The sequence below is a fragment of the Taudactylus pleione genome, unplaced genomic scaffold (genome assembly GCF_031769625.1).
Source record: "Taudactylus pleione unplaced genomic scaffold, aTauple2 ptg000135l, whole genome shotgun sequence".
NCBI lineage: Eukaryota > Metazoa > Chordata > Amphibia > Anura > Myobatrachidae > Taudactylus > Taudactylus pleione.
In genome coordinates, this window is record NW_028284537.1 from 12,867,866 (window position 1) to 12,894,181 (window position 26,316).

A 26,316-nucleotide genomic window follows, 5' to 3' on the forward strand; every position below is an offset into this window, starting at 1 on the left:
GTGCGGCTACAGCGCACACAATTCACAAACACAGAAAAAATATTTTGTTATTTGGTTTGGAGTGTACTTTGGGGGTTACAGCACCCTTTAACGGTCAAGCCAGCCAGCCCTTTACTTATGACACAGGCGCACGCTTGGCACTACTTTGTTGATGCAAGTGCGGCTAGTGCGCACCCAATTCACAAACACAGAAAAAATATATTTTTTTGGTTTGGAGTTTACTTTGGGGGTTACAGCACCCTTTAATGGTCAAGCCAGCAGGCCCTTTACTTATGACACAGGCGCACGCTTGGCACTACTTTGTTGATGCACGTGCAGCTACTGCGCACACAATTCACAAACACAGAAAATATTTACTTTTTTGGTTTGGACTGGAGTGTACTTTGGGCGTTACAGCACCCATTAGCGGTCAAGCCAGCCAGCCCTTTACTTATGACACAGGCGCACGCTCAGCACTACTTTGTTGATGCACGTGCGGCTACTGCGCACACAATTCACAAACACAGAAAAAATATTTAGTTATTTGATTTGGAGTGTACTTTGGGGGTTACAGCACCCTTTAATGGTCAAGCCAGCTGGCCCTTTACTTATGACACAGGCGCAGGCTTGGCACTACTTTGATGATGCAATGAGGCTACTGCGCACACAATTCACAAACACAGAAAATAGTTTTTTTTTTGGTTTGGAGAGTACTTTGGGGGTTACAGCACCCTTTAATGGTCAAGCCAGCCGGCACTTTACTTATGACACAGGCGCACGCTTGGCACTACTTTGATGATGCACGTGCGGCTGCTGCGCAAACAATTCACAAACACAGAAAAAATATTTTGTTATTTGGTTTGGAGTGTACTTTGGGGGTTACAGCACCCTTTAACAGTCAAGCCAGCCGGCCCTTTACTTATGACACAGGCGCACGCTTGGCACTACTTTGTTGATGCACGTGCAGCTACTGCGCACCCAATTCACAAACACAGAAAAAATATATTTTTTTGGTTTGGAGTTTACTTTGGGGGTTACAGCACCCTTTAAACGGTCAAGCCAGCCGGCCCTTTACTTATGACACAGGCGCACGCTTGGCACTACTTTGTTGATGCACGTGCGGCTACTGCGCACACAATTCACAAACACAGAAAATATTTATTTTTTTGGTTTGGACTGGAGTGTACTTTGGGGGTTACAGCACCCATTAGCGGTCAAGCCAGCCGGCCCTTTTCTTATGACACAGGCGCACGCTTGGCACTAATTTGTTGATGCACGTGCGGCTACTGCGCACACAATTCACAAACACAGAAAAAATATTTTGTTATTTGATTTGGAGTGTACTTTGGGGGTTACAGCACCCTTTAACGGTCAAGCCAGCCAGCCCTTTACTTATGACACAGGCGCACGCTTGGCACTACTTTGATGATGCAATGAGGCTAATGTGCACACAATTCACAAACACAGAAAATATATTTTTTTTTGGTTTGGAGTGTACTTTGGGGGTTACAGCACCTTTTAACGGTCAAGCCAGCCGGCCCTTTACTTATGACACATGCGCACGCTTGGCACTACTTTGTTGATGCACGTGCGTCTACTGCGCATACAATTCACAAACACAGAAAAAATATTTTGTTATTTGGTTTGGAGTGTACTTTGGGGGTTACAGCACATTTTAACAGTCAAGCCAGCTGGCCCTTTACTTATGACACAGGCGCATGCTTGGCACTACTTTGTTGATGCATGTGCGGCTACTGCGCACACAATTAGCAAACAAAGAAAAAATATTTTGTTATTTGGTTTGGAGTGTACTTTGGGGGTTACAGCACACTTTAACAGTCAAGCCAGCTGGCCCTTTACTTATGACACAGGCGCATGCTTGGCACTACTTTGTTGATGCATGTGCGGCTACTGCGCACACAATTAGCAAACAAAGAAAAAATATTTTGTTATTTGGTTTGGAGTGTACTTTGGGGGTTACAGCGCCCTTTAACGGTCAAGCCAGCCGGCCCTTTACTTATGACACAGGCGCACGCTTGGCACTACTTTGATGATGCAATGAGGCTACTGCGCACACAATTCACAAACACAGAAAATATTTTTTTTTTTGGTTTGGAGTGTACTTTGGGGATTACAGCACCCTTTAACGGTCAAGCCAGCCGGCCCTTTACTTATGACACATGCGCACGCTTGGCACTACTTTGTTGATGCACGTGCGGCTACTGCGCACACAATTCACAAACACAGAAAAAATATTTTGTTATTTGGTTTGGAGTGTACTTTGGGGGTTACTGCGCCCTTTAACGGTCAAGCCAGCTGGCCCTTTACTTATGACACAGGCGCACGCTTGGCACTACTTTGCTGATGCACGTGCGGCTACTGCGCACACAATTCACAAACACAGAAAATATTTTTTTTTTGGTTTGGAGTTTACTTTGGGGGTTACAGCACCCGTTAATGGTCAAGCCAGCTGGCCCTTTACTTATAACACAGGCGCACGCTTGGCACTACTTTGTTGATGCACATGCGGCTACTGCGCACACAATTCACAAACACAGAAGATATTTTTTTTTTTGGTTTGGACTGGAGTGTACTTTGGGGGTTACAGCACCCTTAAATGGTCAAGCCAGCCGGCCCTTTACTTATGACACAGGCGCACGCTTGGCACTACTTTGATGATGCACGAGCGGCTGCTGCGCACACAATTCACAAACACAGAAAATATATATTTTTTTTGGTTTGGAGTGTACTTTGGGGGTTACAGCACCCTTTAACGGTCAAGCCAGCCGGCCCTTTACTTATGACACAGGCGCACGCTTGGCACTACTTTGTTGATGCACGTGCGGCTACTGCGCACACAATTCACAAACACAGAAAATATTTTTTTTTAGTTTGGACTGGAGTGTACTTTGGGGGTTACAGCACCCTTTAACGGTCAAGCCAGCCGGCCCTTTACTTATGACACAGGCTCACGCTTGGCACTAATTTGTTGATGCACGTGCAGCTACTGCGCACACAATTCACAAACACAGAAAATATATTTTTTTTGGTTTGGAGTTTACTTTGGGGGTTACAGCACCCTTTAACGGTCAAGCCAGCTGGCCCTTTACTTATGACACAGGCGCAAGCTTGGCACTACTTTGATGATGCAATGAGGCTACTGTGCACACAATTCACAAACACAGAAAAAATATTTTGTTATTTGGTTTGGAGTGTACTTTGGGGGTTACTGTGCCCTTTAACGGTCAAGCCAGCTGGCCCTTTACTTATGACACAGGTGCACGCTTGGCACTACTTTGTTGATGCACGTGCGGCTACTGCGCACACAATTCACAAACACAGAAAATATTTTTTTTTTGGTTTGGAGTTTACTTTGGGCGTTACAGCACCCGATAATGGTCAAGCCAGCTGGCCCTTTACTTATGACACAGGCGCACGCTTGGCACTACTTTGTTGATGCGCGTGCGGCTACTGCGCACACAATTCACAAACACAGAAGATATTTTTTTTTTTGGTTTGGACTGGAGTGTACGTTGGGGGTTACAGCACCCTTAAATGGTCAAGCCAGCCGGCCCTTTACTTATGACACAGGCGCACGCTTGGCACTACTTTGATGATGCACGTGCGGCTGCTGCGCACACAATTCACAAACACAGAAAATATATATTTTTTTTGGTTTGGAGTGTACTTTGGGGGTTACAGCACCCTTTAACGGTCAAGCCAGCCGGCCCTTTACTTATGACACAGGCGCACGCTTGGCACTACTTTGTTGATGCACGTGCGGCTACTGCGCACACAATTCACAAACACAGAAAATATTTTTTTTTAGTTTGGACTGGAGTGTACTTTGGGGGTTACAGCACCCTTTAACGGTCATGCCAGCCGGCCCTTTACTTATGACACAGGCTCACGCTTGGCACTAATTTGTTGATGCACGTGCAGCTACTGCGCACACAATTCACAAACACAGAAAATTTTTTTTTTTTGGTTTGGAGTTTACTTTGGGGGTTACAGCACCCTTTAACGGTCTAGCCAGCTGGCCCTTTACTTATGACACAGGCGCACGCTTGGCACTACTTTGTTGATGCACGTGCGGCTACTGCGCACACAATTCACAAACACAGAAGATATTTTTTTTTTTGGTTTGGACTGGAGTGTACTTTGGGGGTTACAGCACCCTTAAATGGTCAAGCCAGCCGGCCCTTTACTTATGACACAGGCGCACGCTTGGCACTACTTTGATGATGCACGTGCGGCTGCTGCGCACACAATTCACAAACACAGAAAATATATATTTTTTTGGTTTGGAGTGTACTTTGGGGGTTACAGCACCCTTTAATGGTCAAGCCAGCCGGCCCTTTACTTATGACACAGGCGCACGCTTGGCACTACTTTGTTGATGCACGTGCGGCTACTGCGCACACAATTCACAAACACAGAAAATATTTTTTTATTTAGTTTAGACTGTAGTGTACTTTGGGGGTTACAGCACCCATTAACGGTCAAGCCAGCCGGCCCTTTACTTATGACACAGGCGCACGCTTTGCACTACTTTGTTGATGCACGTGCGACTACTGCGCACACAATTCACAAACTCAGAAAATATTTATTTTTTTGGTTTGCAGTGTACTTTGGGGGTTACAGCACCCTTTAACGGTCAAGCCAGCTGGCCCTTTACTTATGACACAGGCGCACGCTTGGCACTACTTTGTTGATGCACGTGCGGCTACTGCGCACACAATTCACAAACAAAGAAAAAATATTTTGTTATTTGGTTTGGAGTGTACTTTGGGGGTTACAGCACCCTTTAACGGTCAAGCCAGCTGGCCCTTTACTTATGACACAGGCGCACGCTTGGCACTACTTTTTTGATGCATGTGCGGCTACTGCGCACACAATTCACAAACACAGAAAATATATATTTTTTTGGTTTGGAGTTTACTTTGGGGGTTACAGCACCCTTTAACGGTCAAGCCAGCTGGCCCTTTACTTATGACACAGGCGCACGCTTGGCACTACTTTGTTGATGCGCGTGCGGCTACTGCGCACACAATTCACAAACACAGAAGATATTTTTTTTTTTGGTTTGGACTGGAGTGTACTTTGGGGGTTACAGCACCCTTTAATGGTCAAGCCAGCCAGCCCTTTACTTATGACACAGGCGCACGCTTGGCACTACTTTGTTGATGCACGTGCGGCTACAGCGCACACAATTCACAAACACAGAAAAAAAAATTGTTATTTGGTTTGGAGTGTACTTTGGGGGTTACAGCACCCTTTAACGGTCAAGCCAATCGGCCCTTTACTTATGACTCAGGCGCACGCTTGGCACTAATTTGTTGATGCACGTGCGGCTACTGCACACACAATTCACAAACACAGAAGAAATATTTTGTTAGTTGGTTTGTAGTGTACATTGGTGGTTACAGCACCCTTTAACGGTCAAGCCAGCTGGCCCTTTACTTATGACACAGGCGCACGCTTTGCACTACCTTGTTGATGCACGTGCGGCTACAGCGCACACAATTCACAAACACAGAAAAAATATTTTGTTATTTGGTTTGGAGTGTACTTTGGGGGTTACAGCACCCTTTAACGGTCAAGCCAGCCAGCCCTTTACTTATGACACAGGCGCACGCTTGGCACTACTTTGTTGATGCAAGTGCGGCTAGTGCGCACCCAATTCACAAACACAGAAAAAATATATTTTTTTGGTTTGGAGTTTACTTTGGGGGTTACAGCACCCTTTACTGGTCAAGCCAGCAGGCCCTTTACTTATGACACAGGCGCACGCTTGGCACTACTTTGTTGATGCACGTGCAGCTACTGCGCACACAATTCACAAACACAGAAAATATTTACTTTTTTGGTTTGGACTGGAGTGTACTTTGGGGGTTACAGCACCCATTAGCGGTCAAGCCAGCCAGCCCTTTACTTATGACACAGGCGCACGCTCAGCACTACTTTGTTGATGCACGTGCGGCTACTGCGCACACAATTCACAAACACAGAAAAAATATTTAGTTATTTGATTTGGAGTGTACTTTGGGGGTTACAGCACCCTTTAATGGTCAAGCCAGCTGGCCCTTTACTTATGACACAGGCGCAGGCTTGGCACTACTTTGATGATGCAATGAGGCTACTGCGCACACAATTCACAAACACAGAAAATAGTTTTTTTTTTGGTTTGGAGTGTACTTTGGGGGTTACAGCACCCTTTAATGGTCAAGCCAGCCGGCCCTTTACTTATGACCCTTGCGCACGCTTGGCACTACTTTGTTGATGCACGTGCGGCTACTGCGCACACAATTCACAAACACAGAAAAAATATTTTGTTATTTGGTTTGGAGTGTACTTTGGGGGTTACAGCACCCTTTAACAGTCAAGCCAGCCGGCCCTTTACTTATGACACAGGCGCACGCTTGGCACTACTTTGTTGATGCACGTGTGGCTACTGCGCACACAATTCACAAACACAGAAAAAATATTTTGTTATTTGGTTTGGAGAGTACTTTGGGGGTTACAGCACACTTTAACGGTCAAGCCAGCTGGCCCTTTACTTATGACACAGGCGCATGCTTGGCACTACTTTGATGATGCATGTGCGGCTACTGCGCACACAATTAGCAAACAAAGAAAAAATATTTTGTTATTTGGTTTGGAGTGTACTTTGGGGGTTACAGCGCCCTTTAACGGTCAAGCCAGCCAGCACTTTACTTATGACACAGGCGCACGCTTGGCACTACTTTGTTGATGCACGTGCGGCTACTGCGCACACAATTCACAAACACAGAAGTTATTTTTTTTTTTGGTTTGGACTGGAGTGTACCTTTGGGGGTTACAGCACCCTTAAACGGTCAAGCCAGCCGGCACTTTACTTATGACACAGGCGCACGCTTGGCACTACTTTGATGATGCACGTGCGGCTGCTGCGCACACAATTCACAAACACAGAAAATATATATTTTTTTGGTTTGGAGGGTACTTTGGGGGTTACAGCACCCTTCAACGGTCAAGCCAGCCGGCCCCTTTACTTATGACACAGGCGCACGCTTTGGCACTACTTTGTTGATGCACGTGCTGCTACTTCGCACACAATTCACAAACACAGAAAATATTTTTTTTTGGTTTAGACTGTAGTGTACTTTGGGGGTTACAGCACCCTTTAACGGTCAAGCCAGCCGGCCCTTTACTTATGACACAGGCGCACGCTTGGCACTACTTTGTTGATGCACGTGCGGCTACTGCGCACACAATTCACAAACTCAGAAAATATATATTTTTTTGGTTTGGAGTGTACTTTGGGGGGTTACAGCACCCTTTAACGGTCAAGCCAGCCGGCCCTTTACTTATGACACAGGCTCACGCTTGGCACTAATTTTGTTGATGCACGTGCGGCTACTGCGCACACAATTCACAAACACAGAAAAAAATATTTTGTTATTTGGTTTGGAGTGTACTTTGAGGGTTTACAGCACCCTTTAACGGTACAAGCCAGCCCGGCCCTTTACTTATGACACAGGCGCACGCTTGGCACTACTTTGTTGATGCACGTGCAGCTACTGCGCACACAATTCACAAACACAGAAAATATTTTTTTTTTGGTTTTGACTGGAGTGTACTGTGGGGGTTACAGCACCCTTTAATGGTCAAGCCAGCCAGCCCTTTACTTATGACACAGGCGCACGCTTGGCACTACTTTGTTGATGCACGTGCGGCTACAGCACACACAATTCACAAACACAGAAAAAATATTTTGTTATTTGGTTTGGAGTGTACTTTGGGGGTTACAGCACCCTTTAACGGTCAAGCCAGCTGGCCCTTTACTTATGACACAGGCGCACGCTTGGCACTACTTTTTTGATGCATGTGCGGCTACTGCGCACACAATTCACAAACACAGAAAATATATATTTTTTTGGTTTGGAGTTTACTTTGGGGGTTACAGCACCCTTTAACGGTCAAGCCAGCTGGCCCTTTACTTATGACACAGGCGCACGCTTGGCACTACTTTGTTGATGCGCGTGCGGCTACTGCGCACACAATTCACAAACACAGAAGATATTTTTTTTTTTGGTTTGGACTGGAGTGTACTTTGGGGGTTACAGCACCCTTTAATGGTCAAGCCAGCCAGCCCTTTACTTATGACACAGGCGCACGCTTGGCACTACTTTGTTGATGCACGTGCGGCTACAGCGCACACAATTCACAAACACAGAAAAAAAAATTGTTATTTGGTTTGGAGTGTACTTTGGGGGTTACAGCACCCTTTAACGGTCAAGCCAATCGGCCCTTTACTTATGACTCAGGCGCACGCTTGGCACTAATTTGTTGATGCACGTGCGGCTACTGCACACACAATTCACAAACACAGAAGAAATATTTTGTTAGTTGGTTTGTAGTGTACATTGGTGGTTACAGCACCCTTTAACGGTCAAGCCAGCTGGCCCTTTACTTATGACACAGGCGCACGCTTTGCACTACCTTGTTGATGCACGTGCGGCTACAGCGCACACAATTCACAAACACAGAAAAAATATTTTGTTATTTGGTTTGGAGTGTACTTTGGGGGTTACAGCACCCTTTAACGGTCAAGCCAGCCAGCCCTTTACTTATGACACAGGCGCACGCTTGGCACTACTTTGTTGATGCAAGTGCGGCTAGTGCGCACCCAATTCACAAACACAGAAAAAATATATTTTTTTGGTTTGGAGTTTACTTTGGGGGTTACAGCACCCTTTACTGGTCAAGCCAGCAGGCCCTTTACTTATGACACAGGCGCACGCTTGGCACTACTTTGTTGATGCACGTGCAGCTACTGCGCACACAATTCACAAACACAGAAAATATTTACTTTTTTGGTTTGGACTGGAGTGTACTTTGGGGGTTACAGCACCCATTAGCGGTCAAGCCAGCCAGCCCTTTACTTATGACACAGGCGCACGCTCAGCACTACTTTGTTGATGCACGTGCGGCTACTGCGCACACAATTCACAAACACAGAAAAAATATTTAGTTATTTGATTTGGAGTGTACTTTGGGGGTTACAGCACCCTTTAATGGTCAAGCCAGCTGGCCCTTTACTTATGACACAGGCGCAGGCTTGGCACTACTTTGATGATGCAATGAGGCTACTGCGCACACAATTCACAAACACAGAAAATAGTTTTTTTTTTTGGTTTGGAGTGTACTTTGGGGGTTACAGCACCCTTTAATGGTCAAGCCAGCCGGCCCTTTACTTATGACCCTTGCGCACGCTTGGCACTACTTTGTTGATGCACGTGCGGCTACTGCGCACACAATTCACAAACACAGAAAAAATATTTTGTTATTTGGTTTGGAGTGTACTTTGGGGGTTACAGCACCCTTTAACAGTCAAGCCAGCCGGCCCTTTACTTATGACACAGGCGCACGCTTGGCACTACTTTGTTGATGCACGTGTGGCTACTGCGCACACAATTCACAAACACAGAAAAAATATTTTGTTATTTGGTTTGGAGAGTACTTTGGGGGTTACAGCACACTTTAACGGTCAAGCCAGCTGGCCCTTTACTTATGACACAGGCGCATGCTTGGCACTACTTTGATGATGCATGTGCGGCTACTGCGCACACAATTAGCAAACAAAGAAAAAATATTTTGTTATTTGGTTTGGAGTGTACTTTGGGGGTTACAGCGCCCTTTAACGGTCAAGCCAGCCAGCACTTTACTTATGACACAGGCGCACGCTTGGCACTACTTTGTTGATGCACGTGCGGCTACTGCGCACACAATTCACAAACACAGAAGTTATTTTTTTTTTTGGTTTGGACTGGAGTGTACTTTGGGGGTTACAGCACCCTTAAACGGTCAAGCCAGCCGGCACTTTACTTATGACACAGGCGCACGCTTGGCACTACTTTGATGATGCACGTGCGGCTACTGCACACACAATTCACAAACACAGAAGAAATATTTTGTTAGTTGGTTTGTAGTGTACATTGGTGGTTACAGCACCCTTTAACGGTCAAGCCAGCTGGCCCTTTACTTATGACACAGGCGCACGCTTTGCACTACCTTGTTGATGCACGTGCGGCTACAGCGCACACAATTCACAAACACAGAAAAAATATTTTGTTATTTGGTTTGGAGTGTACTTTGGGGGTTACAGCACCCTTTAACGGTCAAGCCAGCCAGCCCTTTACTTATGACACAGGCGCACGCTTGGCACTACTTTGTTGATGCAAGTGCGGCTAGTGCGCACCCAATTCACAAACACAGAAAAAATATATTTTTTTGGTTTGGAGTTTACTTTGGGGGTTACAGCACCCTTTACTGGTCAAGCCAGCAGGCCCTTTACTTATGACACAGGCGCACGCTTGGCACTACTTTGTTGATGCACGTGCAGCTACTGCGCACACAATTCACAAACACAGAAAATATTTACTTTTTTGGTTTGGACTGGAGTGTACTTTGGGGGTTACAGCACCCATTAGCGGTCAAGCCAGCCAGCCCTTTACTTATGACACAGGCGCACGCTCAGCACTACTTTGTTGATGCACGTGCGGCTACTGCGCACACAATTCACAAACACAGAAAAAATATTTAGTTATTTGATTTGGAGTGTACTTTGGGGGTTACAGCACCCTTTAATGGTCAAGCCAGCTGGCCCTTTACTTATGACACAGGCGCAGGCTTGGCACTACTTTGATGATGCAATGAGGCTACTGCGCACACAATTCACAAACACAGAAAATAGTTTTTTTTTTGGTTTGGAGTGTACTTTGGGGGTTACAGCACCCTTTAATGGTCAAGCCAGCCGGCCCTTTACTTATGACCCTTGCGCACGCTTGGCACTACTTTGTTGATGCACGTGCGGCTACTGCGCACACAATTCACAAACACAGAAAAAATATTTTGTTATTTGGTTTGGAGTGTACTTTGGGGGTTACAGCACCCTTTAACAGTCAAGCCAGCCGGCCCTTTACTTATGACACAGGCGCACGCTTGGCACTACTTTGTTGATGCACGTGTGGCTACTGCGCACACAATTCACAAACACAGAAAAAATATTTTGTTATTTGGTTTGGAGAGTACTTTGGGGGTTACAGCACACTTTAACGGTCAAGCCAGCTGGCCCTTTACTTATGACACAGGCGCATGCTTGGCACTACTTTGATGATGCATGTGCGGCTACTGCGCACACAATTAGCAAACAAAGAAAAAATATTTTGTTATTTGGTTTGGAGTGTACTTTGGGGGTTACAGCGCCCTTTAACGGTCAAGCCAGCCAGCACTTTACTTATGACACAGGCGCACGCTTGGCACTACTTTGTTGATGCACGTGCGGCTACTGCGCACACAATTCACAAACACAGAAGTTATTTTTTTTTTTGGTTTGGACTGGAGTGTACTTTGGGGGTTACAGCACCCTTAAACGGTCAAGCCAGCCGGCACTTTACTTATGACACAGGCGCACGCTTGGCACTACTTTGATGATGCACGTGCGGCTGCTGCGCACACAATTCACAAACACAGAAAATATATATTTTTTTGGTTTGGAGGGTACTTTGGGGGTTACAGCACCCTTCAACGGTCAAGCCAGCCGGCCCTTTACTTATGACACAGGCGCACGCTTGGCACTACTTTGTTGATGCACGTGCTGCTACTTCGCACACAATTCACAAACACAGAAAATATTTTTTTTTGGTTTAGACTGTAGTGTACTTTGGGGGTTACAGCACCCTTTAACGGTCAAGCCAGCCGGCCCTTTACTTATGACACAGGCGCACGCTTGGCACTACTTTGTTGATGCACGTGCGGCTACTGCGCACACAATTCACAAACTCAGAAAATATATATTTTTTTGGTTTGGAGTGTACTTTGGGGGTTACAGCACCCTTTAACGGTCAAGCCAGCCGGCCCTTTACTTATGACACAGGCTCACGCTTGGCACTAATTTTGTTGATGCACGTGCGGCTACTGCGCACACAATTCACAAACACAGAAAAAATATTTTGTTATTTGGTTTGGAGTGTACTTTGAGGGTTACAGCACCCTTTAACGGTCAAGCCAGCCGGCCCTTTACTTATGACACAGGCGCACGCTTGGCACTACTTTGTTGATGCACGTGCAGCTACTGCGCACACAATTCACAAACACAGAAAATATTTTTTTTTTGGTTTTGACTGGAGTGTACTGTGGGGGTTACAGCACCCTTTAATGGTCAAGCCAGCCAGCCCTTTACTTATGACACAGGCGCACGCTTGGCACTACTTTGTTGATGCACGTGCGGCTACAGCACACACAATTCACAAACACAGAAAAAATATTTTGTTATTTGGTTTGGAGTGTACTTTGGGGGTTACAGCACCCTTTAACGGTCAAGCCAGCCGGCCCTTTACTTATGACACAGGCGCACGCTTGGCACTACTTTGTTGATGCACGTGCAGCTACTGCGCACCCAATTCACAAACACAGAAAAAATATATTTTTTTGGTTTGGAGTTTACTTTGAGGGTAACAGCACCCTTCAACGGTCAATCCAGCCGGCCCTTTACTTATGACACAGGCGCACGCTTGGCACTACTTTGTTGATGCACGTGCGGCTAATGCGCACACAATTCACAAACACAGAAAATATTTATTTTTTTGGTTTGGACTGGAGTGTACTTTGGGGGTTACAGCACCCATTAGCGGTCAAGCCAGCCGGCCCTTTTCTTATGACACAGGCGCACGCTTGGCACTACTTTGTTGATGCACGTGCGGCTACTGCGCACACAATTCACAAACACAGAAAAAATATTTTGTTATTTGATTTGGAGTGTACTTTGGGGGTTACAGCACCCTTTAACGGTCAAGCCAGCCAGCCTTTACTTATGACACAGGCGCACGCTTGCCACTACTTTGATGATGCAATGAGGCTAATGTGCACACAATTCACAAACACAGAAAATATTTTTTTTTTTGGTTTGGAGTGTACTTTGGGGGTTACAGCACCCTTTAACGGTCAAGCCAGCCGGCCCTTTACTTATGACACATGCGCACGCTTGGCACTACTTTGTTGATGCACGTGCGGCTACTGCGCACACAATTCACAAACACAGAAAAAATATTTTGTTATTTGGTTTGGGGTGTACTCTGGGGGTTACAGCACACTTTAACAGTCAAGCCAGCTGGCCCTTTACTTTTGACAGAGGCGCATGCTTGGCACTACTTTGTTGATGCATGTGCGGCTACTGCGCACACAATTAGCAAACAAAGAAAAAATATTTTGTTATTTGGTTTGGAGTGTACTTTGGGGGTTACAGCACCCTTTAACGGTCAAGCCAGCCGGCCCTTTACTTATGACACAGGCGCACGCTTGGCACTACTTTGTTGATGCACGTGCAGCTACTGCGCACACAATTCACAAACACAGAAAAAATATTTTGTTATTTGGTTTGGAGTGTACTTTGAGGGTTACAGCACCCTTTAACGGTCAAGCCAGCTGGCCCTTTACTTATGACACAGGCGCACGCTTGGCACTACTTTGTTGATGCACGTGCAGCTACTGCGCACACAATTCACAAACACAGAAAATATTTTTTTTTTGGTTTGGACTGGAGTGTACTGTGGGGGTTACAGCACCCTTTAACGGTCAAGCCAGCCAGCCCTTTACTTATGACACAGGCGCACGCTTTGCACTACCTTGTTGATGCACGTGCGGCTACAGCGCACACAATTTACAAACACAGAAAAAATATTTTGTTATTTGGTTTGGAGTGTACTTTGGGGGTTACAGCACCCTTTAATGGTCAAGCCAGCCAGCCCTTTACTTATGACACAGGCGCACGCTTGGCACTACTTTGTTGATGCACGTGCTGCTAGTGCGCACACAATTCACAAACACAGAAAAAATATATTTTTTTGGTTTGGAGTTTACTTTGGGGGTTACAGCACCCTTTAATGGTCAAGCCAGCCGGCCCTTTACTTATGACACAGGTGCATGCTTGGCACTACTTTGTTGATGCACGTGCTGCTACTTCGCACACATTTCACAAACACAGAAAATATATTTTTTTTTGGTTTAGACTGTAGTGTACTTTGGGGGTTACAGCACCCTTTAACGGTCAAGCCAGCCGGCCCTTTACTTATGACACAGGCGCACGCTTGGCACTACTTTGTTGATGCACGTGCGGCTACTGCGCACACAATTCACTAACTCAGAAAATATATATTTTTTTGGTTTGGAGTGTACTTTGGGGGTTACAGCACCCTTTAACGGTCAAGCCAGCCGGCCCTTTACTTATGACACAGGCTCACGCTTGGCACTACTTTGTTGATGCACGTGGGGCTACTGCGCACACAATTCACAAACACAGAAAATATTTTTTTTTTGGTTTGAAGTTTACTTTGGGGGTTACAGCACCCTTTAATGGTCAAGCCAGCTGGCCCTTTACTTATGACACAGGCGCACGCTTGGCACTACTTTGGTGATGCACGTGCGGCTACTGCGCACACAATTCACAAACACAGAAAATATTTTTTTTTAGTTTGGACTGGAGTGTACTTTGGGGGTTACAGCACCCTTTAACGGTCAAGCCAGCCGGCCCTTTACTTATGACACAGGCGCACGCTTGGCACTACTTTGTTGATGCACGTGCAGCTACTGCGCACACAATTCACAAACACAGAAAATATTTTTTTTTTGGTTTTGACTGGAGTGTACTGTGGGGGTTACAGCACCCTTTAACGGTCAAGCCAGCCGGCCCTTTACTTATGACACAGGCGCACGCTTGGCACTACTTTGTTGATGCACGTGACGCTACAGCACACACAATTCACAAACACAGAAAAAATATTTTGTTATTTGGTTTGGAGTGTACTTTGGGGGTTACAGCACCCTTTAATGGTCAAGCCAGCCGGCCCTTTACTTATGACACAGGCGCACGCTTGGCACTACTTTGTTGATGCACGTGCAGCTACTGCGCACCCAATTCACAAACACAGAAAAAATATATTTTTTTGGTTTGGAGTTTACTTTGAGGGTAACAGCACCCTTTAACAGTCAATCCAGCCGGCCCTTTACTTATGACACAGGCGCACGCTTGGCACTACTTTGTTGATGCACGTGCGGCTACTGCGCACACAATTCACAAACACAGAAAATATTTATTTTTTTGGTTTGGACTGGAGTGTACTTTGGGGGTTACAGCACCCATTAGCGGTCAAGCCAGCCGGCCCTTTTCTTATGACACAGGCGCACGCTTGGCACTACTTTGTTGATGCACTTGCGGCTACTGCGCACACAATTCACAAACACAGAAAAAATATTTTGTTATTTGATTTGGAGTGTACTTTGGGGGTTACAGCACCCTTTAACGGTCAAGCCAGCCAGCCTTTACTTATGACACAGGCGCACGCTTGCCACTACTTTGATGATGCAATGAGGCTAATGTGCACACAATTCTCAAACACAGAAAATATTTTTTTTTTTGGTTTGGAGTGTACTTTGGGGGTTACAGCACCCTTTAACGGTCAAGCCAGCTGGCCCTTTACTTATGACACATGCGCATGCTTGGCACTACTTTGTTGATGCACGTGCGGCTACTGCGCACACAATTCACAAACACAGAAAAAATATTTTGTTATTTGGTTTGGAGTGTACTTTGGGGGTTACAGCACACTTTAACAGTCAAGCCAGCTGGCCCTTTACTTATGACACAGGCGCATGCTTGGCACTACTTTGTTGATGCATGTGCGGCTACTGCGCACACAATTAGCAAACAAAGAAAAAATATTTTGTTATTTGGTTTGGAGTGTACTTTGGGGGTTACAGCACCCTTTAATGGTCAAGCCAGCCGGCCCTTTACTTATGACACAGGCGCACGCTTGGCACTACTTTGTTGATGCACGTGCGGCTACTGCGCACACAATTCACAAACACAGAAAAAAAATTTTGTTATTTGGTTTGGAGTGTACTTTGAGGGTTACAGCACCCTTTAACGGTCAAGCCAGCTGGCCCTTTACTTATGACACAGGCGCACGCTTGGCACTACTTTGTTGATGCACGTGCAGCTACTGCGCACACAATTCACAAACACAGATAATATTTTTTTTTTGGTTTGGACTGGAGTGTACTGTGGGGGTTACAGCACCCTTTAACGGTCAAGCCAGCCAGCCCTTTACTTATGACACAGGCGCACGCTTTGCACTAACTTGTTGATGCACGTGCGGCTACAGCGCACACAATTTACAAACACAGAAAAAATATTTTGTTATTTGGTTTGGAGTGTACTTTGGGGGTTACAGCACCCTTTAACGGTCAAGCCAGCCAGCCCTTTACTTATGACACAGGCGCACGCTTGGCACTACTTTGTTGATGCACGTGCGGCTAGTGCGCACCCAATTCACAAACACAGAAAAAATATATTTTTTTGGTTTGGAGTTTACTTTGGGGGTTACAGCACCCTTTAATGGTCAAGCCAGCCGGCCCTTTACTTATGACACAGGCGCACGCTTGGCACTACTTTGTTGATGCACGTGTAGCTACTGCGCACACAATTCACAAACACAGAAAATATTTACTTTTTTGGTTTGGACTGGAGTGTACTTTGGGGGTTAGAGCACCCATTAGCGGTCAAGCCAGCCAGCCCTTTACTTATGACACAGGCGCACGCTCAGCACTACTTTGTTGATGCACGTGCGGCTACTGCGCACACAATTCACAAACACAGAAAAAATATTTAGTTATTTGATTTGGAGTGTACTTTGGGGGTTACAGCACCCTTTAACGGTCAAGCCAGCCGGCCCTTTACTTATGACACAGGCGCAGGCTTGGCACTACTTTGATGATGCAATGAGGCTACTGCGCACACAATTCACAAACACAGAAAATAGTTTTTTTTTTGGTTTGGAGTGTACTTTGGGGGTTACAGCACCCTTTAATGGTCAAGCCAGCCGGCCCTTTACTTATGACACTTGCGCACGCTTGGCACTACTTTGTTGATGCACGTGCGGCTACTGCGCACACAATTCACAAACACAGAAAAAATATTTTGTTATTTGGTTTGGAGTGTACTTTGGGGGTTACAGCACCCATTAACAGTCAAGCCAGCCGGCCCATTACTTATGACACAGGTGCACGCTTGGCACTGCTTTGTTGATGCACGTGTGGCTACTGCGCACACAATTCACAAACACAGAAAAAATATTTTGTTATTTGGTTTGGAGTGTACTTTGGGGGTTACAGCACACTTTAACGGTCAAGCCAGCTGGCCCTTTACTTATGACACAGGCGCATGCTTGGCACTACTTTGATGATGCATGTGCGGCTACTGCGCACACAATTAGCAAACAAAGAAAAAATATTTTGTTATTTGGTTTGGAGTGTACTTTGGGGGTTACAGCGCCCTTTAACGGTCAAGCCAGCCAGCCCTTTACTTATGACACAGGCGCACGCTTGGCACTACTTTGTTGATGCACGTGCGGCTACTGCGCACACAATTCACAAACACAGAAGTTATTTTTTTTTTTGGTTTGGACTGGAGTGTACTTTGGGGGTTACAGCACCCTTAAACGGTCAAGCCAGCCGGCACTTTACTTATGACACAGGCGCACGCTTGGCACTACTTTGTTGATGCACGTGCTGCTACTGCGCACACAATTCACAAACACAGAAAATATATATTTTTTTGGTTTGGAGGGTACTTTGGGGGTTACAGCACCCTTCAACGGTCAAGCCAGCCGGCCCTTTACTTATGACACAGGCGCACGCTTGGCACTACTTTGTTGATGCACGTGCTGCTACTGCGCACACAATTCACAAACACAGAAAATATTTTTTTTTTGGTTTAGACTGTAGTGTACTTTGGGGGTTACAGCACCCTTTAACGGTCAAGCCAGCCGGCCCTTTACTTATGACACAGGCTCACGCTTGGCACTACTTTGTTGATGCACGTGGGGCTACTGCGCACACAATTCACAAACACAGAAAATATTTTTTTGGTTTGGAGTTTACTTTGGGGGTTACAGCACCCTTTAATGGTCAAGCCAGCTGGCCCTTTACTTATGATACAGGCGCACGCTTGGCACTACTTTGTTGATGCACATGCGGCTACTGCGCACACAATTCACAAACACAGAAAATATTTTTTTTTAGTTTGGACTGGAGTGTACTTTGGGGGTTACAGCACCCTTTAACGGTCAAGCCAGCTGGCCCTTTACTTATGACACAGGCTCACGCTTGGCACTAATTTGTTGATGCACGTGCGGCTACTGCGCACACAATTCACAAACACAGAAAAAATATTTTGTTATTTGGTTTGGAGTGTACTTTGAGGGTTACAGCACCCTTTAACGGTCAAGCCAGCCGGCCCTTTACTTATGACACAGGCGCACGCTTGGCACTACTTTGTTGATGCACGTGCAGCTACTGCGCACACAATTCACAAACACAGAAAATATTTTTTTTTTGGTTTTGACTGGAGTGTACTGTGGGGGTTACAGCACCCTTTAACGGTCAAGCCAGCCGGCCCTTTACTTATGACACAGGCGCACGCTTGCCACTACTTTGTTGATGCACGTGCGGCTACAGCGCACACAATTCACAAACACAGAAAAAATATTTTGTTATTTGGTTTGGAGTGTACTTTGGGGGTTACAGCACCCTTTAACGGTCAAGCCAGCCGGCCCTTTACTTATGACACAGGCGCACGCTTGGCACTACTTTGTTGATGCACGTGCGGCTACTGCGCACCCAATTCACAAACACAGAAAAAATATATTTTTTTGGTTTGGAGTTTACTTTGGGGGTAACAGCACCCTTAAACGGTCAATCCAGCCGGCCCTTTACTTATGACACAGGCGCACGCTTGGCACGACTTTGTTGATGCACGTGCGGCTACTGCGCACACAATTCACAAACACAGAAAATATTTTTTTTTAGTTTGGACTGGAGTGTACTTTGGGGGTTACAGCACCCTTTAACGGTCAAGCCAGCTGGCCCTTTACTTATGACACAGGCTCACGCTTGGCACTAATTTGTTGATGCACGTGCGGCTACTGCGCACACAATTCACAAACACAGAAAAAATATTTTGTTATTTGGTTTGGAGTGTACTTTGAGGGTTACAGCACCCTTTAACGGTCAAGCCAGCCGGCCCTTTACTTATGACACAGGCGCACGCTTGGCACTACTTTGTTGATGCACGTGCAGCTACTGCGCACACAATTCACAAACACAGAAAATATTTTTTTTTTGGTTTTGACTGGAGTGTACTGTGGGGGTTACAGCACCCTTTAACGGTCAAGCCAGCCGGCCCTTTACTTATGACACAGGCGCACGCTTGCCACTACTTTGTTGATGCACGTGCGGCTACAGCGCACACAATTCACAAACACAGAAAAAATATTTTGTTATTTGGTTTGGAGTGTACTTTGGGGGTTACAGCACCCTTTAACGGTCAAGCCAGCCGGCCCTTTACTTATGACACAGGCGCACGCTTGGCACTACTTTGTTGATGCACGTGCGGCTACTGCGCACCCAATTCACAAACACAGAAAAAATATATTTTTTTGGTTTGGAGTTTACTTTGGGGGTAACAGCACCCTTAAACGGTCAATCCAGCCGGCCCTTTACTTATGACACAGGCGCACGCTTGGCACGACTTTGTTGATGCACGTGCGGCTACTGCGCACACAATTCACAAACACAGAAAATATTTATTTTTTTGGTTTGGACTGGAGTGTACTTTGGGGGTTACAGCACCCATTAGTGGTCAAGCCAGCCGGCCCTTTTCTTATGACACAGGCACACGCTTGGCACTACTTTGTTGATGCACGTGCGGCTACTGCGCACACAATTCACAAACACAGAAAAAATATTTTGTTATTTGATTTGGAGTGTACTTTGGGGGTTACAGCACCCTTTAACGGTCAAGCCAGCCAGCCTTTACATATGACACAGGCGCACGCTTGCCACTACTTTGATGATGCAATGAGGCTAATGTGCACACAATTCACAAACACAGAAAATATTTTTTTTTTTGGTTTGGAGTGTACTTTGGGGGCTACAGCACCCTTTAACGGTCAAGCCAGCCGGCCCTTTACTTATGACACATGCGCACGCTTGGCACTACTTTGTTGATGCACGTGAGGCTACTGCGCACACAATTCACAAACACAGAAAAAATATTTTGTTATTTGGTTTGGAGTGTACTTTGGGGGTTACAGCACACTTTAACAGTTAAGCCAGCTGGCCCTTTACTTATGACACAGGCGCATGCTTGGCACTACTTTGTTGATGCATGTGCGGCTACTGCGCACACAATTAGCAAACAAAGAAAAAATATTTGTTATTTGGTTTGGAGTGTACTTTGGGGGTTACAGCACACTTTAACAGTCAAGCCAGCTGGCCCTTTACTTATGACACAGGCGCATGCTTGGCACTACTTTGTTGATGCATGTGCGGCTACTGCGCACACAATTAGCAAACAAAGAAAAAATATTTTGTTATTTGGTTTGGAGTGTACTTTGGGGGTTACAGTACCCTTTATCGGTCAAGCCAGCCGGCCCTTTACTTATGACACAGGCGCACACTTGGCACTACTTTGTTGATGCACGTGCGTCTACTGCGCACTACAATTCACAAACACAGAAAAATTTTTTTTTTTGGTTTGGAGTTTACTTTGGGGGTTAAAGCACCCTTTAATTGTCAAGCCAGCTGGCCCTTTACTTATGACACAGGCGCACGCTTGGCACTACTTTGTTGATGCACGTGCGGCTACTGCGCACACAATTCACAAACACAGAAAATATTTTTTTTTAGTTTGGACTGGAGTGTACTTTGGGGGATACAGCACCCTTTAACGGTCAAGCCAGCCGGCCCTTTACTTATGACACAGGCTCACGCTTGGCACTACTTTGTTGATGCACGTGCGGCTAGCGCACACAATTCACAAACACAGAAAATATTTTGTTATTTGGTTTGGAGTGTACTTTGGGGGTTACAGCACACTTTAACAGTCAAGCCAGCTGGCCCTTTACTTATGACACAGGCGCATGCTTGGCACTACTTTGTTGATGCATGTGCGGCTACTGCGCACACAATTAGCAAACAAAGAAAAAATATTTTGTTATTTGGTTTGGAGTGTACTTTGGGGGTTACAGCACACTTTAACAGTCAAGCCAGCTGGCCCTTTACTTATGACACAGGCGCATGCTTGGCACTACTTTGTTGATGCATGTGCGGCTACTGCGCACACAATTAGCAAACAAAGAAAAAATATTTTGTTATTTGGTTTGGAGTGTACTTTGGGGGTTACAGTACCCTTTATCGGTCAAGCCAGCCGGCCCTTTACTTATGACACAGGCGCACACTTGGCACTACTTTGTTGATGCACGTGCGGCTACTGCGCACACAATTTACAAACACAGAAAATATTTTTTTTTTGGTTTGGAGTTTACTTTGGGGGTTACAGCACCCTTTAATTGTCAAGCCAGCTGGCCCTTTACTTATGACACAGGCGCACGCTTGGCACTACTTTGTTGATGCACGTGCGGCTACTGCGCACACAATTCACAAACACAGAAGATATTTATTTTTTTTGGTTTGGACAGGAGTGTTCTTTGGGGGTTACAGCACCCTTAAACGGTCAAGCCAGCCGGTCCTTTACTTATGACACAGGCGCACGCTTGGCACTACTTTGATGATGCACGTGCGGCTACTGCGCACACAATTCACAAACACAGAAAATATATATTTTTTTGGTTTGGAGTGTACTTTGGGGGTTACGGCACCCTTTAACGGTCAAGCCAGCTGGCCCTTTACTTATGACACAGGCGCACGCTTGGCACTACTTTGTTGATGCACGTGCGGCTACTGCACACACAATTCACAAACACAGAAAATATTTTTTTTTAGTTTGGACTGGAGTGTACTTTGGGGGATACAGCACCCTTTAACGGTCAAGCCAGCCGGCCCTTTACTTATGACACAGGCTCACGCTTGGCACTACTTTGTTGATGCACGTGCGGCTAGCGCACACAATTCACAAACACAGAAAATATTTTTTTTTAAGTTTGGAGTGTACTTTGGGGGTTACAGCACCCTTTAACGGTGAAGCCAGCTGGCCCATTACTTATGACACAGGCGCACTCTTGGCACTACTTTGATGATGCAATGAGGCTACTGCGCACACAATTCACAAACACAGAAAATATTTATTTTTTTGGTTTGGAGTGTACTTTGGGGGTTACAGCACCCTTTAACGGTCAAGCCAGCCAGCCCTTTACTTATGACACATGCGCACGCTTGGCACTACTTTGTTGATGCACGTGCGGCTACTGCGCACACAATTCACAAACAGAGAAAAAATATTTTGTTATTTGGTTTGGAGTGTACTTTGGGGGTTACAGCGCCCTTTAACGGTCAAGCCAGCTGGCCCTTTACTTATGACACAGGCGCACGCTTGGCACTACTTTGTTGATGCACGTGCGGCTACTGCGCACACAATTCACAAACACAGAAAATATTTTTTTTTTGTTTTGGAGTTTACTTTGGGGGTTACAGCACCCGTTAACGGTCAAGCCAGCTGGCCCTTTATTTATGACACAGGCGCACGCTTGGCACTACTTTGTTGATGCACGTGCGGCTACTGCGCACACAATACACAAACACAGAAGATATTTTTTTTTTTGGTTTGGACTGGAGTGTACTTTGGGGGTTACAGCACCCTTAAACGGTCAAGCCAGCCGGCCCTTTACTTATGACACAGGCGCACGCTTGGCACTACTTTGATGATGCACGTGCGGCTGCTGCGCACACAATTCACAAACACAGAAAATATATATTTTTTTGGTTTGGAGTGTACTTTGGGGGTTACAGCACCCTTTAACGGTCAAGCCAGCCAGCCCTTTACTTATGACACAGGCGCACGCTTGGCACTACTTTGTTGATGCACGTGCGGCTACTGCGCACACAATTCACAAACACAGAAAAAAAATTTTGTTATTTGGTTTGGAGTGTACTTTGGGGGTTACAGCACCCTTTAACGGTCAAGCCAGCCGGCCCTTTACTTATGACACAGGCGCACGCTTGGCACTACTTTGTTGATGCATGTGCGGCTACTGCGCACACAATTCACAAACACAGAAAATATATATTTTTTTGGTTTGGAGTTTACTTTGGGGATTACAGCACCCTTTAACGGTCAAGCCAGCTGGCCCTTTACTTATGACACAGGTGCACGCTTGGCACTACTTTGTTGATGCGCGTGCGGCTACTGCGCACACAATTCACAAACACAGAAGATATTTTTCTTTTTGGTTTGGACTGGAGTGTACTTTGGGGGTTACAGCACCCTTTAACGGTCAAGCCAGCCAGCCCTTTACTTATGACACAGGCGCACGCTTGGCACTACTTTGTTGATGCACGTGCGGCTACAGCGCACACAATTCACAAACACAGAAAAAAAAATTGTAATTTGGTTTGGAGTGTACTTTGGGGGTTACAGCACCCCTTAATGGTCAAGCCAATCGGCCCTTTAGTTTTGACACAGGCGCACGCTTGGCACTAATTTGTTGATGCACGTGCGGCTACTGCACACACAATTCACAAACACAGAAGAAATATTTTGTTAGTTGGTTTGTAGTGTACTTTGAGGGTTACAGCACCCTTTAACGGTCAAGCCAGCCGGCCCTTTACTTATGACACAGGCGCACGCTTTGCACTACCTTGTTGATGCACGTGCGGCTACAGCGCACACAATTCACAAACACAGAAAAAATATTTTGTTATTTGGTTTGGAGTGTACTTTGGGGGTTACAGCACCCTTTAACGGTCAAGCCAGCCAGCCATTTACTTATGACACAGGCGCACGCTTGGCACTACTTTGTTGATGCACGTGCGGCTAGTGCGCACCCAATTCACAAACACAGAAAAAATATATTTTTTTGGTTTGGAGTTTACTTTGGGGGTTACAGCACCCTTTAATGGTCAAGCCAGCTCGCCCTTTACTTATGACACAGGCGCACGCTTGGCACTACTTTGTTGATGCACGTGCAGCTACTGCGCACACAATTCACAAACACAGAAAAAATATTTTGTTATTTGGTTTGGAGTGTACTTTGGGGGTTACAGCACACTTTAACAGTTAAGCCAGCTGGCCCTTTACTTATGACACGGGCGCATGCTTGGCACTACTTTGTTGATGCATGTGCGGCTACTGCGCACACAATTAGCAAACAAAGAAAAAATATTTGTTATTTGGTTTGGAGTGTACTTTGGGGGTTACAGCACACTTTAACAGTCAAGCCAGCTGGCCCTTTACTTATGACACAGGCGCATGCTTGGCACTACTTTGTTGATGCATGTGCGGCTACTGCGCACACAATTAGCAAACAAAGAAAAAATATTTTGTTATTTGGTTTGGAGTGTACTTTGGGGGTTACAGTACCCTTTATCGGTCAAGCCAGCCGGCCCTTTACTTATGACACAGGCGCACACTTGGCACTACTTTGTTGATGCACGTGCGGCTACTGCGCACACAATTCACAAACACAGAAAATTTTTTTTTTTTGGTTTGGAGTTTACTTTGGGGGTTACAGCACCCTTTAATTGTCAAGCCAGCTGGCCCTTTACTTATGACACAGGCGCACGCTTGGCACTACTTTGTTGATGCACGTGCGGCTACTGCGCACACAATTCACAAACACAGAAAATATTTTTTTTTAGTTTGGACTGGAGTGTACTTTGGGGGATACAGCACCCTTTAACGGTCAAGCCAGCCGGCCCTTTACTTATGACACAGGCTCACGCTTGGCACTACTTTGTTGATGCACGTGCGGCTAGCGCACACAATTCACAAACACAGAAAATATTTTGTTATTTGGTTTGGAGTGTACTTTGGGGGTTACAGCACACTTTAACAGTCAAGCCAGCTGGCCCTTTACTTATGACACAGGCGCATGCTTGGCACTACTTTGTTGATGCATGTGCGGCTACTGCGCACACAATTAGCAAACAAAGAAAAAATATTTTGTTATTTGGTTTGGAGTGTACTTTGGGGGTTACAGCACACTTTAACAGTCAAGCCAGCTGGCCCTTTACTTATGACACAGGCGCATGCTTGGCACTACTTTGTTGATGCATGTGCGGCTACTGCGCACACAATTAGCAAACAAATAAAAAATATTTTGTTATTTGGTTTGGAGTGTACTTTGGGGGTTACAGTACCCTTTATCGGTCAAGCCAGCCGGCCCTTTACTTATGACACAGGCGCACACTTGGCACTACTTTGTTGATGCACGTGCGGCTACTGCGCACACAATTTACAAACACAGAAAATATTTTTTTTTTGGTTTGGAGTTTACTTTGGGGGTTACAGCACCCTTTAATTGTCAAGCCAGCTGGCCCTTTACTTATGACACAGGCGCACGCTTGGCACTACTTTGTTGATGCACGTGCGGCTACTGCGCACACAATTCACAAACACAGAAGATATTTTTTTTTTAAGTTTGGACAGGAGTGTTCTTTGGGGGTTACAGCACCCTTAAACGGTCAAGCCAGCCGGTCCTTTACTTATGACACAGGCGCACGCTTGGCACTACTTTGATGATGCACGTGCGGCTACTGCGCACACAATTCACAAACACAGAAAATATATATTTTTTTGGTTTGGAGTGTACTTTGGGGGTTACGGCACCCTTTAACGGTCAAGCCAGCCGGCCCTTTACTTATGACACAGGCGCACGCTTGGCACTACTTTGTTGATGCACGTGCGGCTACTGCACACACAATTCACAAACACAGAAAATATTTTTTTTTAGTTTGGACTGGAGTGTACTTTGGGGGATACAGCACCCTTTAACGGTCAAGCCAGCCGGCCCTTTACTTATGACACAGGCTCACGCTTGGCACTACTTTGTTGATGCACGTGCGGCTAGCGCACACAATTCACAAACACAGAAAATATTTTTTTTTAAGTTTGGAGTGTACTTTGGGGGTTACAGCACCCTTTAACGGTGAAGCCAGCTGGCCCATTACTTATGACACAGGCGCACGCTTGGCACTACTTTGATGATGCAATGAGGCTACTGCGCACACAATTCACAAACACAGAAAATATTTATTTTTTTGGTTTGGAGTGTACTTTGGGGGTTACAGCACCCTTTAACGGTCAAGCCAGCCGGCCCTTTACTTATGACACATGCGCACGCTTGGCACTACTTTGTTGATGCACGTGCGGCTACTGCGCACACAATTCACAAACAGAGAAAAAATATTTTGTTATTTGGTTTGGAGTGTACTTTGGGGGTTACAGCGCCCTTTAACGGTCAAGCCAGCTGGCCCTTTACTTATGACACAGGCGCACGCTTG